Source organism: Dendrobates tinctorius, unplaced genomic scaffold (assembly GCF_039654945.1).
Source record: "Dendrobates tinctorius isolate UK_male_01 unplaced genomic scaffold, ASM3965494v1 ptg000030l, whole genome shotgun sequence".
Taxonomy (NCBI): Eukaryota; Metazoa; Chordata; class Amphibia; order Anura; family Dendrobatidae; genus Dendrobates; species Dendrobates tinctorius.
Window position 1 is genome coordinate 9,289 of NW_027361698.1, and position 12,300 is coordinate 21,588.

Below are 12,300 nucleotides of genomic sequence, written 5' to 3' on the forward strand. Positions count from 1 at the left end.
GGATGGGACAGGGGAGCCATGTATACAGGATGGGAGAGTGGGAGCAGAGCCATGAATGCAAGGATGGGAGCGGAGCCATGTATACAAGGATGGGACAGGGGAGCCATGCATACAACAGGGGGAGCCACACAAAGCTGGACAGGACGGGGGGAACCACACATACATTTTCTGATGATTAGAAAATAATCAGCATGTACAGTACTCCAGTACAATTTTTCTTAAGTGCTCAATGCTCCATTTCCTTGTAGGTTCCAAACATCATTAGCAGTGACGGTCAGCAGTAGAAGTAGCCCGGTGCTCCCACTGAAACAGAGAAACAAGCCAGGAGCTCCCACTCATTCAAAACCTATGGTGAGCTGAGTCACATTATAAATGTTATAATTAAATAAGTATGCACTGCTAAACTACAACCGCGTCCATAGCCCCGCCCCTTATGACCATAGACCCGCCCCTGTCACACCTCCATCCCCGCCCTGCCGGGCCATGGAAGAATGATCTTGCTTGAAGCCGGTCCCTGGTGCAAAAAAAGGTTGGGGGACCACTGGTCTAGATCACATGAAGTCATTATTGCACTCTACTCCTCTTTGGTCAGACCTCATCTGGAATATTGTGTTCAGTTTTGGGCGCCACATTTTAAAAAAGACATCAACAAACTAGAGCAAGTTCAGAAAAGAGCGACCAGAATGATGACCGGTCTGCAAAACCTGTCTTATGAGGAAAGGTTGCAGGATTTGGGAATGTTTAGCTTGCAGAAGAGAAGACTGAGAGGAGACTTAATAGTTGTCTACAAATATCTCAAGGGCTGTCAGATTGTAGAAGGATCATCTTTATTCTCATTTGCACAAGGAAAGATTGAAGCAATGGGATGAAACTGAATGGGAGGAGACACAGACTAGATATTAGAAAAAACTTTTTGACAGTTAGAGTGATCAATGAGGGGAACAAGCTGCCACGAGAAGTGGCGAGTTCTCCTTCAATGGAAGTCTTCAAACAGAGGCTGGACAGACATCTGACTGGGATGATTTAGCAAATCCTGCTTTGAGCAGGGGGTTGGACCAGATGGCCCAGGAGGTCCCTTCCAACTCTACGATTCTATAATGTGGGATATTAGGGGTAGTAGTCCGGCAGCTGTGACAGGATGATGTGGGATATTAGTGGTAGTAGTCCGGTGGCTATGACTGACGGGATGATGTGGGATATTAGGGGTAGTAGTCTGGTGGCTTTGACGGGACGATGTGGGATATTAGGGGTAGTAGTCCGGTGGCTCTGGCTGACGGGACGATGTGGGATATTAGGGGTAGTAGTCCGGTGGCTCTGGCTGACGGGATGATGTGGGATATTAGGGGTAGTAGTCCGGTGGCTCTGGCTGATGGGATGATAATGGAATATTAGGGGTAGTAGGCCGGTGGCTATGACGGGATGATGTGGGATATTAGTAGTCCGGTGGCTCTGGCTGACGGGAAGATATGGGATATTAGGGGTAGTAGTTCGGTAGCTCTGGCTGACGGGATGATGTGGGATATTATAGTGAATGTGGCTATGCAGAGTGGGCGGGGCTACACACTCAGCTTTATATATATATATTCATTATAATTTGTTATAACTAACCATAGTTAGTTACTATGCCCGGGCAGCGCCGGACTCTTCAGCTAGATAATATATAAAGTCTAGAGCAAAGATTCAGGTATTAACGGTGGCAAGTCCACTTATATGAAGAATGGAAAGGAAGAATAGGGTAAACTAATCTACAAGGTGCTAGTGCATGAGGGTTAAACAAGTATCATGGCATGTAATCAATCTAGCCAAATAGAGAATTCATCCAACATAGTCGCCACTAGTTACTTATAAATCCTAAGTCGGGGACAGTGGTGCCAGCGCTGATTGGGTGCAGTGCCCGAGTGACGTAGCCTGACATTTTATCTAATTTGCCTTACAGTTCCAGAGATATGGGCTGTATTTGGGGATAATTTTTATGAATAGTTAGCAGGGGGTGCTTTTCACAGGGTAATTAAGCAGAGCAGCCTAAAGACACGCCCAAGAGAGCCCTGTGATGAACAGCGCATTGTAAAGACCATGAAGAGGAACACAAAATAAAAAGACCCTTTCTTTGATGGATTAAAAAAAAAGTAATACTCATGGAAGAGCTAGAGATTAAACTGACCACTTTTCACCTTGTGATAAATCTATAAGGGAATGGTGAAATGCAGCCTGCTACTACAAAACCTATAGTATTCAATGGCTATGGATTAAGGGAGAAGAGCACCCTCATTCTCCAGGTATGCGAAAGTCCTAGAAGAGGAAACTGCATAGCTTAGACATTTATGGCATACTAGATGGAGGCCCGATGCTATCGGGAGGGTGGTAATGTCACGATGGGGGCAGGCTTTGCAGCATTGAGAATCTCTCCTTCCCATGTGCTCACCCAACTATCCACTCTCTCTTTCCCCATGTGCTGACTTCTCCTGTCTGTGCTCTCTTCTTTGACCTGTCTACCCCATGTGCTATCCCCCTTGTCTGCTGTCTCTCTCCTTCCTGTGCTGTCCCGTTTGAGCTGTCTCCCCCCTGTGCTCTGTCTCTCTCACCCCTGTGTCTGACCGTGTACAGAACATACCACAGCTCCTGGGCAGGGGAGGAAGCAAAAAACAATACTGACATTAAAGCAGGAGATCGCAGAGGATACATTTTGTGAGGTAAAATAATTTTTTAAAAACAGTCAGTGAAATATTTTACCTCACAAAATGAATCCTCTACGATCCCCTGCTGTAATGTCAGTATTGTCTTTTGCTTTCTCTCCTGCCCAGGGCGTCGAACGCAACGTGTTGCAATTTGTTGCGGTCGCCGCATCATCAAAACGACGCATGCGGAAGCATCCGCATACATCCGCACCTGGGCTTATAAATAGGCATGGCCCTGGGGAGTAGACAGAAGTGGTTTATTACCACTTCTGGCTTTCCTTTTCCTAGCTATATATATGTATTTATTTGCATTTATGAGCGAACAGAGTTTGAAAAAAAAAAAAAAATGGTTTGTGTGTGGGATAAAACATATAATATATTTATAAAGATGCGGTCCAACAGTCTATTGCAATGCCGTGCTCAGATTACTACAATGCTCTCCACTGAGCACTACATCATGGGTTTCTGTTGAAAAACTTGATTCTAACGGAAACACTGACGGAGACAGTCACTTGAATGAAGAGTATGGAGTCACTGTGGACATGGTCCGCCCTCCGTCCTGGTAGTAATCGTCTATATCAGCCATGCATAAAGGCCCTGACGGATAGCACTATATTATTGTGTACCTTACAGATCACATAATTCCATGGCACACAGTGTGACTGATATTTGTGTCAAACTGTGAAGATTAAAAATATTATATTAAAATTTCATTAAAATAAACAGCCTACCTTATTTCAGGAGGAAGGGTAAATGTCTTGCTGTATGTCCACTCATCGTGTACAATCCACTTGTAACTGATGTCGTTAAATCCAAAGTAAGGGTCCTTCATAAAGCAAAAGTGGAATGAAAAAAGTTTCTAACAGCAAAATGTAAATAATAGAAACAACAAAAAAAAAACAAAAGTGAATCATGGTTGAAAATCTTGTTTGTTTGATAGCCCACACAATGAAGTTGTCTATTGCTTTAGGCTAGTTTCACACTAGCGTATCTTCACGCAGCGCACGGCGCCGCTAAGCCCCACCCCCCTGCCGCGCCCCCTCCGGTCATCTCTTCCCTACTATCGCACAGCGCTGCATGCGATCTGCGCACCCTATCTTTAGCATAGGGTGCGCAGACCGTGCGCTAGTAGGATTTTTGAGGGCGCTGCGCACTTTTGAGGGTGCGCAGATTGCATGCAGCGTGTGCGATAGTAGGGAGGAGATGACTGGAGGGGGAGCGGCAAGGGGGGGCTTAGCGGCGCCGTGCGCTGCGTGAAGATATGCTAGTGTGAAACTAGCCTAATAAATGTGACTTTATTGGATGTATTAGGGTGCAGTCAGACGGCTGTATTACTTGAGCAAGGATCACATTGCAATCCTCAGACTGGCCATAGGCTCTACTGACCTAAGTATTACAGCTGCACAGAAATATATTCAGTCACACTCATGTCAGGAAAGCCGATAGCTAGTCTGAGGATTCCGATGAGCGAGTAATACGGCTCTCTTTCTGCGCTCTAGATTTTAGCACTGAAAAATATTTCATAAATATTAAATTACTTGTAATAAAAGAAAATGACTGAAACATATTGTATGAAGCTAGTCCTGATGAAATATGCTCTAAACCAGGGGTGGGGAACCTCTGGCCCGCATGCGGCCCGCAGTGGGTTTTCATGCGGCCCGCGGGTAGGTCCCTGGAGTCCTCAATGCTCGGGCAGCTGCTGTATCCTGTCAGCCCTTTAACCCCCCAAGTGCACGGGCACGCAGCGTTCATTACAAAACGCTGCCTGCCCTGCACATGATGATGATGACGTTGTCTGGGTGGGCGGGGTTAGCGTCTGGTTGGGCGGGACTAGCGCCCAATGCTCTCACGGAAGAGGAGATGCTGCCAGAGAGTCAGCGATCTCTGTGAGTGCGTGCCCGCAGCTCTGTGCCTCCCTGGGGATCTGCGCCCTCCAGCTATGTGCCCCCCGTGATCTCTGTGCCCCCAGCTATACTTTCACATGTGATCTGTGCCCCCCACCTATATATACCCCATGATCTGTGCCACCAGCTGTTTCCACATGTGATCTGTGCCCCCCACCTATATATACCCCGTGATCTGTGCCCTCCAGCTGTTTCCACATGTGATCTGTGCCCCCCACCTATATATACCCCGTGATCTGTGCCCTCCAGCTGTTTCCACATGTGATCTGTGCCCCCCACCTATATACCCCCTGTGATCTGTGCCATCTATGTCCCCCCCCAGCTGTTTCCCCATGTGATATCTATGCCCCCTGTGATCTGTGCCCTCCAGCTATGTTTCCACATGTGATCTGTGCCCCCCACCTATATATACCCCGTGATCTGTGCCCTCCAGCTGTTTCCACATGTGATCTGTGCCCCCCACCTATATACCCCCGGTGATCTGTGCCATCTATGTCCCCCCCAGCTGTTTCCCCATGTGATATCTATGCCCCCTGTGATCTGTGCCCTCCAGCTATGTGCCCCCCGCTATGTGCACCCCTGTGATATCTGTGACTCCCAGCTTTGTGCCCCATGTTATCTATGTGCCCACCTGCTATGTACCCCCTGTGATGTTTGTGCTCCCATGTGATCTGTCACCCAAAGCCATGTGCACCCCTGTGATCTTCGTGTCACCCCTCAGTGATCTGTCCCCCCCGGTGCTATATATCCCCCCCCCCCCCCCCCCCCGAGTACTGTATATCCTACCACCTGTGATATATATAGCCCCCAGTGATGGAGAAGCAGCTCCAGCCATCACATTAAGGGTGAGCTACCGTAATTAATTGTTTGACTAAATATACTGGGGTAATTTTCAGGCTATGTACCCACGTATGCAGAAGATTTCTGCATGAAAACCGGACTCCTTCCCAGAAAACGCTCGTTTTTTTTCCCGCGCGTTTTTTGCGCGTTTTCCGCGCATCCCCAGTCTCATAGAAAATAGATAGAAATGCGGATTTTTCCGCAAAATTAATGAGCATGCTGCGTTTGCTACCGCGATGCGTTTTTTTTTCGTGGAGAAAACGCATCAATATGCACAAAAAGTGCAGAATTCATTAAAATGAATGGCATGCTTCTTTTAAGCATTTTTGCTGGTAAAAAAAACGCTTACGTGGGTACACAGCCTCAAGGTGATCATTTTTGTGCGGCCCTCAAATGATGGTAGAAATTTCCAAATGGCCCCTGGATGGAAAAAGGTTCCCCACCCCTGCTATAAACTAAGCACTGTTAGATTGGGAGGCTGCTAAAAACGCTTCAGGGAAAAACTGTTCCAAAACTCTTCAAACCCACTTCAGTAAATGCTTCAGGAAAAAAACTACCCAAAATTTTGCATTTCCTTAAGGTTCACCTTTTGTTTTTGACCCCCTCAATAAAAAAAACTTTGTGTGAACACTGCCAAAGGCCTCCTTCACACTCCCTGGTGATTTCTGTACTGGAAAAACCAGTAGTGGTGAAATCTGTGGTCCGGATAAAAGTAATACAATGTAATTGTGTATAAGCCGAGTTTTTCAGCACATTTGTTGTGCTGATAAAGCCCTCCTCGGCTTATACTCGAGTGAGAGTCCCACAAGATGGAGGGGGAGCCGGAGCGGCTCAGAAACGGGTCACGGGATGTAGGAGTCGGCTGCTGCGGCTAACACCTGTGCCTGCTGCTAAAGAGAAATGAATATTCACTGCTCTCCACACCAATGGGAGTGGAGAGCAGTGGATATTCATTTCTCTTCAGTAGCGGGCACACATGATTGCCCAGCCGCTTCAGCAAGCCAGCAGCTAAGGTTACTGTGTCCAATATTAAAGATCAATGAATATTCACTGCTCCACATGCTCATAGTCCCAGGGTGTAGAGCAGGGAGTATTCCAGCAGCTGTCACTGCCATGCGCTGCGTACAAGCGTTAAACAGCAACTGGCATCAGAATAAGATGCTCCGAGGGAGCGCAGGGAAGGTAAGAATGGCTTATGTTTATATTTTTAATGTTTTTCTGATGTGGGGGCCATGCCTACCAGGAAAGGGATGAGGGGGGCCATGCCTACCAGTCTCAAGTCAATAAGGTTTCCCAGATTTTTGTTGTAAAATTAGGTGCCTAGGCTTATATTCGGGTCAGCTTATACACGAGTATACATAGTAAATAAATTTAAAAAATGGGGTCCCCTGTTATTTTCATAACCGAGTGAAAACGGCTGACGTAAATATTCTGGGAAGGGGCCAATAGCCATAAATCTTCTCAGGCTATTAATACCAGCACACAGCTGTTTGCTTAGCCTTTAATTCTTATTACAGGGGAGGCCCACCAAAAAAATGACGGTAAAAGAGAATCAGGGAGTTTTTATTTCAAATATAGAACTCTGTTTTTTTCAATTAAAGTACTGTACTCGTCTGTGTCTTTATTACATTTGACTCTGGGGTTAGTAATCAGGGTGTCTTATAGACGTCTCTCCATTACTATCCCCTGGGCTTGATGTCTGCGACCATAAAACAGCCGATATCAACCTCACAACCACTACCCCACTTGCCAATGCACCAGGGCCGGTGGGAAAAGCAGAGTGTAAGTGCCAGAATTGGTGCAGCTAATGGATGCGCCATTCCTGTGGCCACTGAGGGCTGATGTTCTTAGTCTGTGAGGGGGCCCAATATCCCTTCATAGGCTATAAATATCAGCCTGCATCTGTCTGTATAGTCTTTGCTGGTTAATAAATATAGGGGGGACCCTGCATCATTTTTTGGGGTTGGAGGGGGGGGGGGGGGGTCTCCCCTGTAATAGCCAGTAAAGGCTAAGCAAACAGCTATGCGCTGATATTAATATCCTGCAAATCTTTCTGGCTATTGGCCCCTTCCCAGAAAATTAACATCAGCCCCAAGCAGTTGACTTTCCCACAGATCGTTAGGAAAAGTACACTGCAAGATCCCACACCAGTTTTTTAAAGTTGTTTATTTAATACGCAATAGACAAAGACCGCGGAGACTACAACTGTCATCAGACTCGCCTAGGCTTGTTGATCGCAGGGAGACCAGGTGACTATCATTACAATAAGATACAGCACCCGATGCCTGGGAACAGAGCGAACTGTACTGTGCTTTCTCCCAGGCGCCGGTACATGTCACACTAACGACACACGGATGTCATCCATGTGCAATTAGTGCGCAGTACGCATTTTGTCCATGCTGTATTTCAAAAGAGACATGGTTTCTGTGAAAAACATGAGAAGCTCACCACCACTGAATACAATGGGTGAGCGTATGTCCGTATTTGCTGTCCTTAAACAGTACACATATGGTCTTAAAAAACAGACGAGCAAAGGGGAGCTTTTTTTAGGCTAAGGCTGGAGTCACACACAACCATTAAAAAAACGGTCCCATTTTAACGGTCCGAAGTCGCACAAAGGTATCTTAACCATTGATCCGTTTTTTATGCGATTTTTCTTAATTGATGAGATTTTAATCGCATGTAAGGGTATGTGCACACTTTGCGGTTTCTGCTGCATTTCCGCACCGTTTTTGGCTCTGCAGAAACGCTGCAGATTCTGCTGCGTTGTACAGTACCTTTATTTCCTATGGAAATAAAAAAAAGCGGTACACATGCTGCGTTTTTTTCCGCGCGGTTTTGCTGCGGTTTTCAAAACGCAGCATGTCAATTGTTTGGTGCAGAAACGCTGCAGTTTTACACCTCATCCATTATGAGGTGAAAACCGCAGGGCAAAACCGCAGAAAAAACGCAGATAAACCGCAGAAAAACCGCAGCACTTTGTCCTGCGGATTTCCTGCGGTTTTCTCTACAAAATCCGCAGAGACAAAAAACTATGTGTGCACATACCCTAAGGATCCGTTTGACATCCGTCTGGCGAGATTTTCTCGCAGGGCAGCTAAATGGACATGTAATGGAGCCCAATGACAGGTTTCCCCACACAAACGAATGAATAGATATAGACACACACACATATATATATATATATATACACACACACACACACATTTTATACATGTCATAGAGACACATTAATATATATATTACAAATTCATACAGTTCATCATAGCAGAATAGCCGCAGAAACATTTGCCGGCTTTTGTATAATTATTCTCCTGCCAGACATGAAATGACACATGGTTTACATATAGTTAACCATTTCATTTCATGGTTTTTTTGTTATGTCTATCACAATTAATTAGATGAGGGTTTGTGGGTAAAATTTTGGACTTGTAGGGGTTAATTTAAGGGGTTAATAAGTTGTATGAAATTACGGGGACTCCCTGCAGCCTCAGAGACGTCAGGAGTCCCTGCAATTTCATACAACAAATTAACCCCTTAAATTAACCCCTACAAGTCCAAAATTTTACAACGGAGTTAACCAGGTCAGCTGAGGTTCCAGGTGGTCTACATTGTTGGAGATTATAAATATATATATCTCTAGATCTATTCATTCTTTATTTACCCGGTCTCTGTGATTTTACTGTATTGGAAGAATTGCCAGCTTTTGCTAAAGGACACCGGGTGCGATTTTATCGCAAGTCACACATCTAGTCAGTTTTTAGTCCCATTTTTTCTCGCCCCCATAGACTTGTATTGTCGAATCCGATCCGAAAATCGGTGACAATCGCAGCATGCTGCGATTGTCTCGGTCCGAGGATCGGATCCGATCAAAAATCGCATGATGGGAGCTGCCCCATAGAATAACATTGGGACGAATGCAATGCGATTTTTTATCGCATTGCATTCGTCCAATTTAATCGCCAGTGTGACCCCGGCCTAACAAAAACAATCTTTTTTTTTCACGCTGAACATTTTTCAGGAAATTCTCCTTTTGTGAAAAGTCATCTGGAAAAGTTTTACTTTTTTTGTGTGTTCTAAACATTTCTTGTTGGCGATTCACAAATGTATTTTTTAAATCCATAAAGCTATGAATAAAACACTAGTGTTCTCAGAGAAATGCTTTCAAAATGCTCAAGAAAATACCCTGATGTCTCCTGGGTTTTTGTTTTTTTTTAGCTTTCCTATTGACTTTTATCACAAAGTATGGAGCGGCCTTATAGCCGAAAACAGCTGAAGAACTGACAGGAGCCTTTAAATACCTGAACGTGTGAACACCAAGTAGTTTTTCAAGAGAAATACAGATTAAAGTTGTCCGAGCCCACCAGGATTGGTTGACTATCTCATTTGTATAGGGGCCTTACAAAATGATGGCTATACAAGATGAGGGGATATAATATACAGGGCTGGGGAACACAGCAGCCCTGCATGCCGCCTGCAGTGGAAACTAAGCACTGTATAGAGCGGAGGTGTTTGCCTTAATACATCGGGCAGCTGGCGGTGCATACCTCAAGTGATCCCGAGGGTGCAGCTCCATTGATTTCATATTGATGACTTGCATAGATCAATAGAGAAGTCCCAGTGTCCTGCTGGTCCCCAGTGTCCATGTAGCAGACCAGTGGGCGCCAGTGTCCTGCTGGTCCCCAGTGTCCATGTAGCAGACCAGTGGGCGCCAGTGTCCTGCTGGTCCCCAGTGTCCATGTAGCAGACCAGTGGGCGCCAGTGTCCTGCTGGTCCCCAATGTCCATCTGGCAGACCAGTGGGCGCCAGTGTCCTGCTGGTCCCCAATATCCATCTGGCAGACCAGTGGGCGCCAGTGTCCTGCTGGTCCCAGTGTCCATGTAGCAGACCAGTGGGCGCCAGTGTCCTGCTGGTCCCAGTGTCCATGTAGCAGACCAGTGGGCGCCAGTGTCCTGCTGGTCCCCAGTGTCCATCTAGCAGACGAGTGGGCGCCAGTGTCCTGCTGGTCCCCAGTGTCCATCTAGCAGACGAGTGGGCGCCAGTGTCCTGCTGGTCCCCAGTGTCCATCTAGCAGACCAGTGGGCGCCAGTGTCCTGCTGGTCCCCAATGTCCGTCTGGCAGACCAGTGGGGGCCAGTGTCCTGCTGGTCCCCAGTGTCCATCTAGCAGACCAGTGGGGGCCAGTGTCCTGCTGGTCCCCAGTGTCCATCTAGCAGACCAGTGGGCGCCAGTGTCCTGCTGGTCCCCAGTGTCCATCTAGCAGACCAGTGGGCGCCAGTGTCCTGCTGGTCCCCAATGTCTGTCTGGCAGACCAGTGGGCGCCAGTGTCCTGCTGGTCCCCAGTGTCCATCTAGCAGACCAGTGGGCGCCAGTGTCCTGCTGGTCCCCAGTGTCCATCTAGCAGACCAGTGGGCGCCAGTGTCCTGCTGGTCCCCAATGTCTGTCTGGCAGACCAGTGGGGGCCAGTGTCCTGCTGGTCCCCAGTGTCCATCTGGCAGACCAGTGTCCTGCTGGTCCCCAGTGTCCATCTAGCAGACCAGTGGGCGCCAGTGTCCATCTAGCAGACCATGGGCGTCCCAGGCATGACGGGCGCAGGGCAGCGCTGCACAATACCACCACAGGCCATCACACTCTTAGGGAGAGTAGGACTAGGCACAGGCATTAGGACGCATGGTAGTAGCATACTGCACCTTTATGATGCCGCAGCTGAGCAGAGCCGTGTGCACACTGCCAGGTACCGGGCCCTGCAGCTGGATGGAGCTGTTAGAGTTGCAGACAGCCCACTGTCCGTTCAGGCTGAACTCACGAGCACTGGTATAATTAGAGGACGGCGTCCCACAGACAACGTGCAGCAGCGCTACAAGGAGCGGGAACCTGCCGGCCTCCATGGCTGCGGAGGGAAAGCAGAAGCACCTCACAGCGTCAGGACGGCGGTCTCGCGGCTCCATAGACCTGTCAGCCACTTCCCCAGTATACTCGTCACATGACATGGTCAGTCAGCTGCTGCCAGTCTCCTCCAATAGGGTCTGACGTCACGGCTGGGGCGGGGCTTACCAGATAACACCACAGGGAAGCTGCAGTGCGCTCCCTACAGGGAGAACGAGGAGAAGAAATTAGTCTAAAAATGCTGACACTGCAAAGGGGACTGCAGTACATTTGCGCATAGAATGTGACTTTAACAAGTCACTTTTAATGAATTTATCTAAAATGTATGGAAAAGCCAGCTTGGCTTAAAAAATAAGATTATCTAAACCAGGGTTCCCCAACTCCGGTCCTCAAGGCCGCCAACAGGTCATGTTTTCAGGATTTCCTTAGTATTGCCCAGGTGATAATTGCATCACTTGTACAATACAAGGAAAACACGACCTGTTGGCGGCCTTGAGGACCGGAGTTGGGGAACCCTGCTGTAGAGGATGTATTGTACTGTGCAGCATGTGGCCAAATCCGTGCGCGTATACAAATGTGACACTATGGATATTCGGGAAAACTGAAGGGAGTATTTCGTGTCATGGGACGCTCGTGTAATGGAACCAGACTCTAGTTACCAGAGGGAGGGGAGAGAAGTGTTGTTTTTTTTTTTACATGGGACTGTAATTTGTTTTGCTATGGAGAGACTGGGAGTGATGTTTGTTACATAGCCCTGTCCTTGGAGGATCTGAAAGAAGGGGAGTACCATCTTACAGGTTGCTGTATGGAGGGTCTGAGAAGTGGGGCTGAACATGAGGAAAGTGATGTTCTTTACTTGGGACCAGAGCCCAAGGTGCTCCAGACCTTTACTTTATTGAACAGGAGCACCTTGGGCCCACCAGAGAAAATCATTTTTGGGGCCCACTATGTAGCTACACAGAAATAAATGCAAGACCACCAATTGTGTGGTAAAAC

At 47.4% G+C, this 12,300-nt stretch overlaps 1 long non-coding RNA gene across 1 annotated transcript; it reads right to left on the reverse strand.

Annotated features, from left to right (window-relative positions):
- Nucleotides 1-223: 223 nt before the first annotated feature.
- Nucleotides 224-11,445, reverse strand: LOC141086089 (uncharacterized). The gene is made up of 3 exons (XR_012231504.1): nt 11,109-11,445; nt 3,407-3,501; nt 224-303 (listed from the first exon to the last, which is right to left on the reverse strand). It is a non-coding gene; the product is annotated as an uncharacterized lncRNA (long non-coding RNA).
- Between the last annotated feature and the right edge of the window lie 855 nt (nt 11,446-12,300).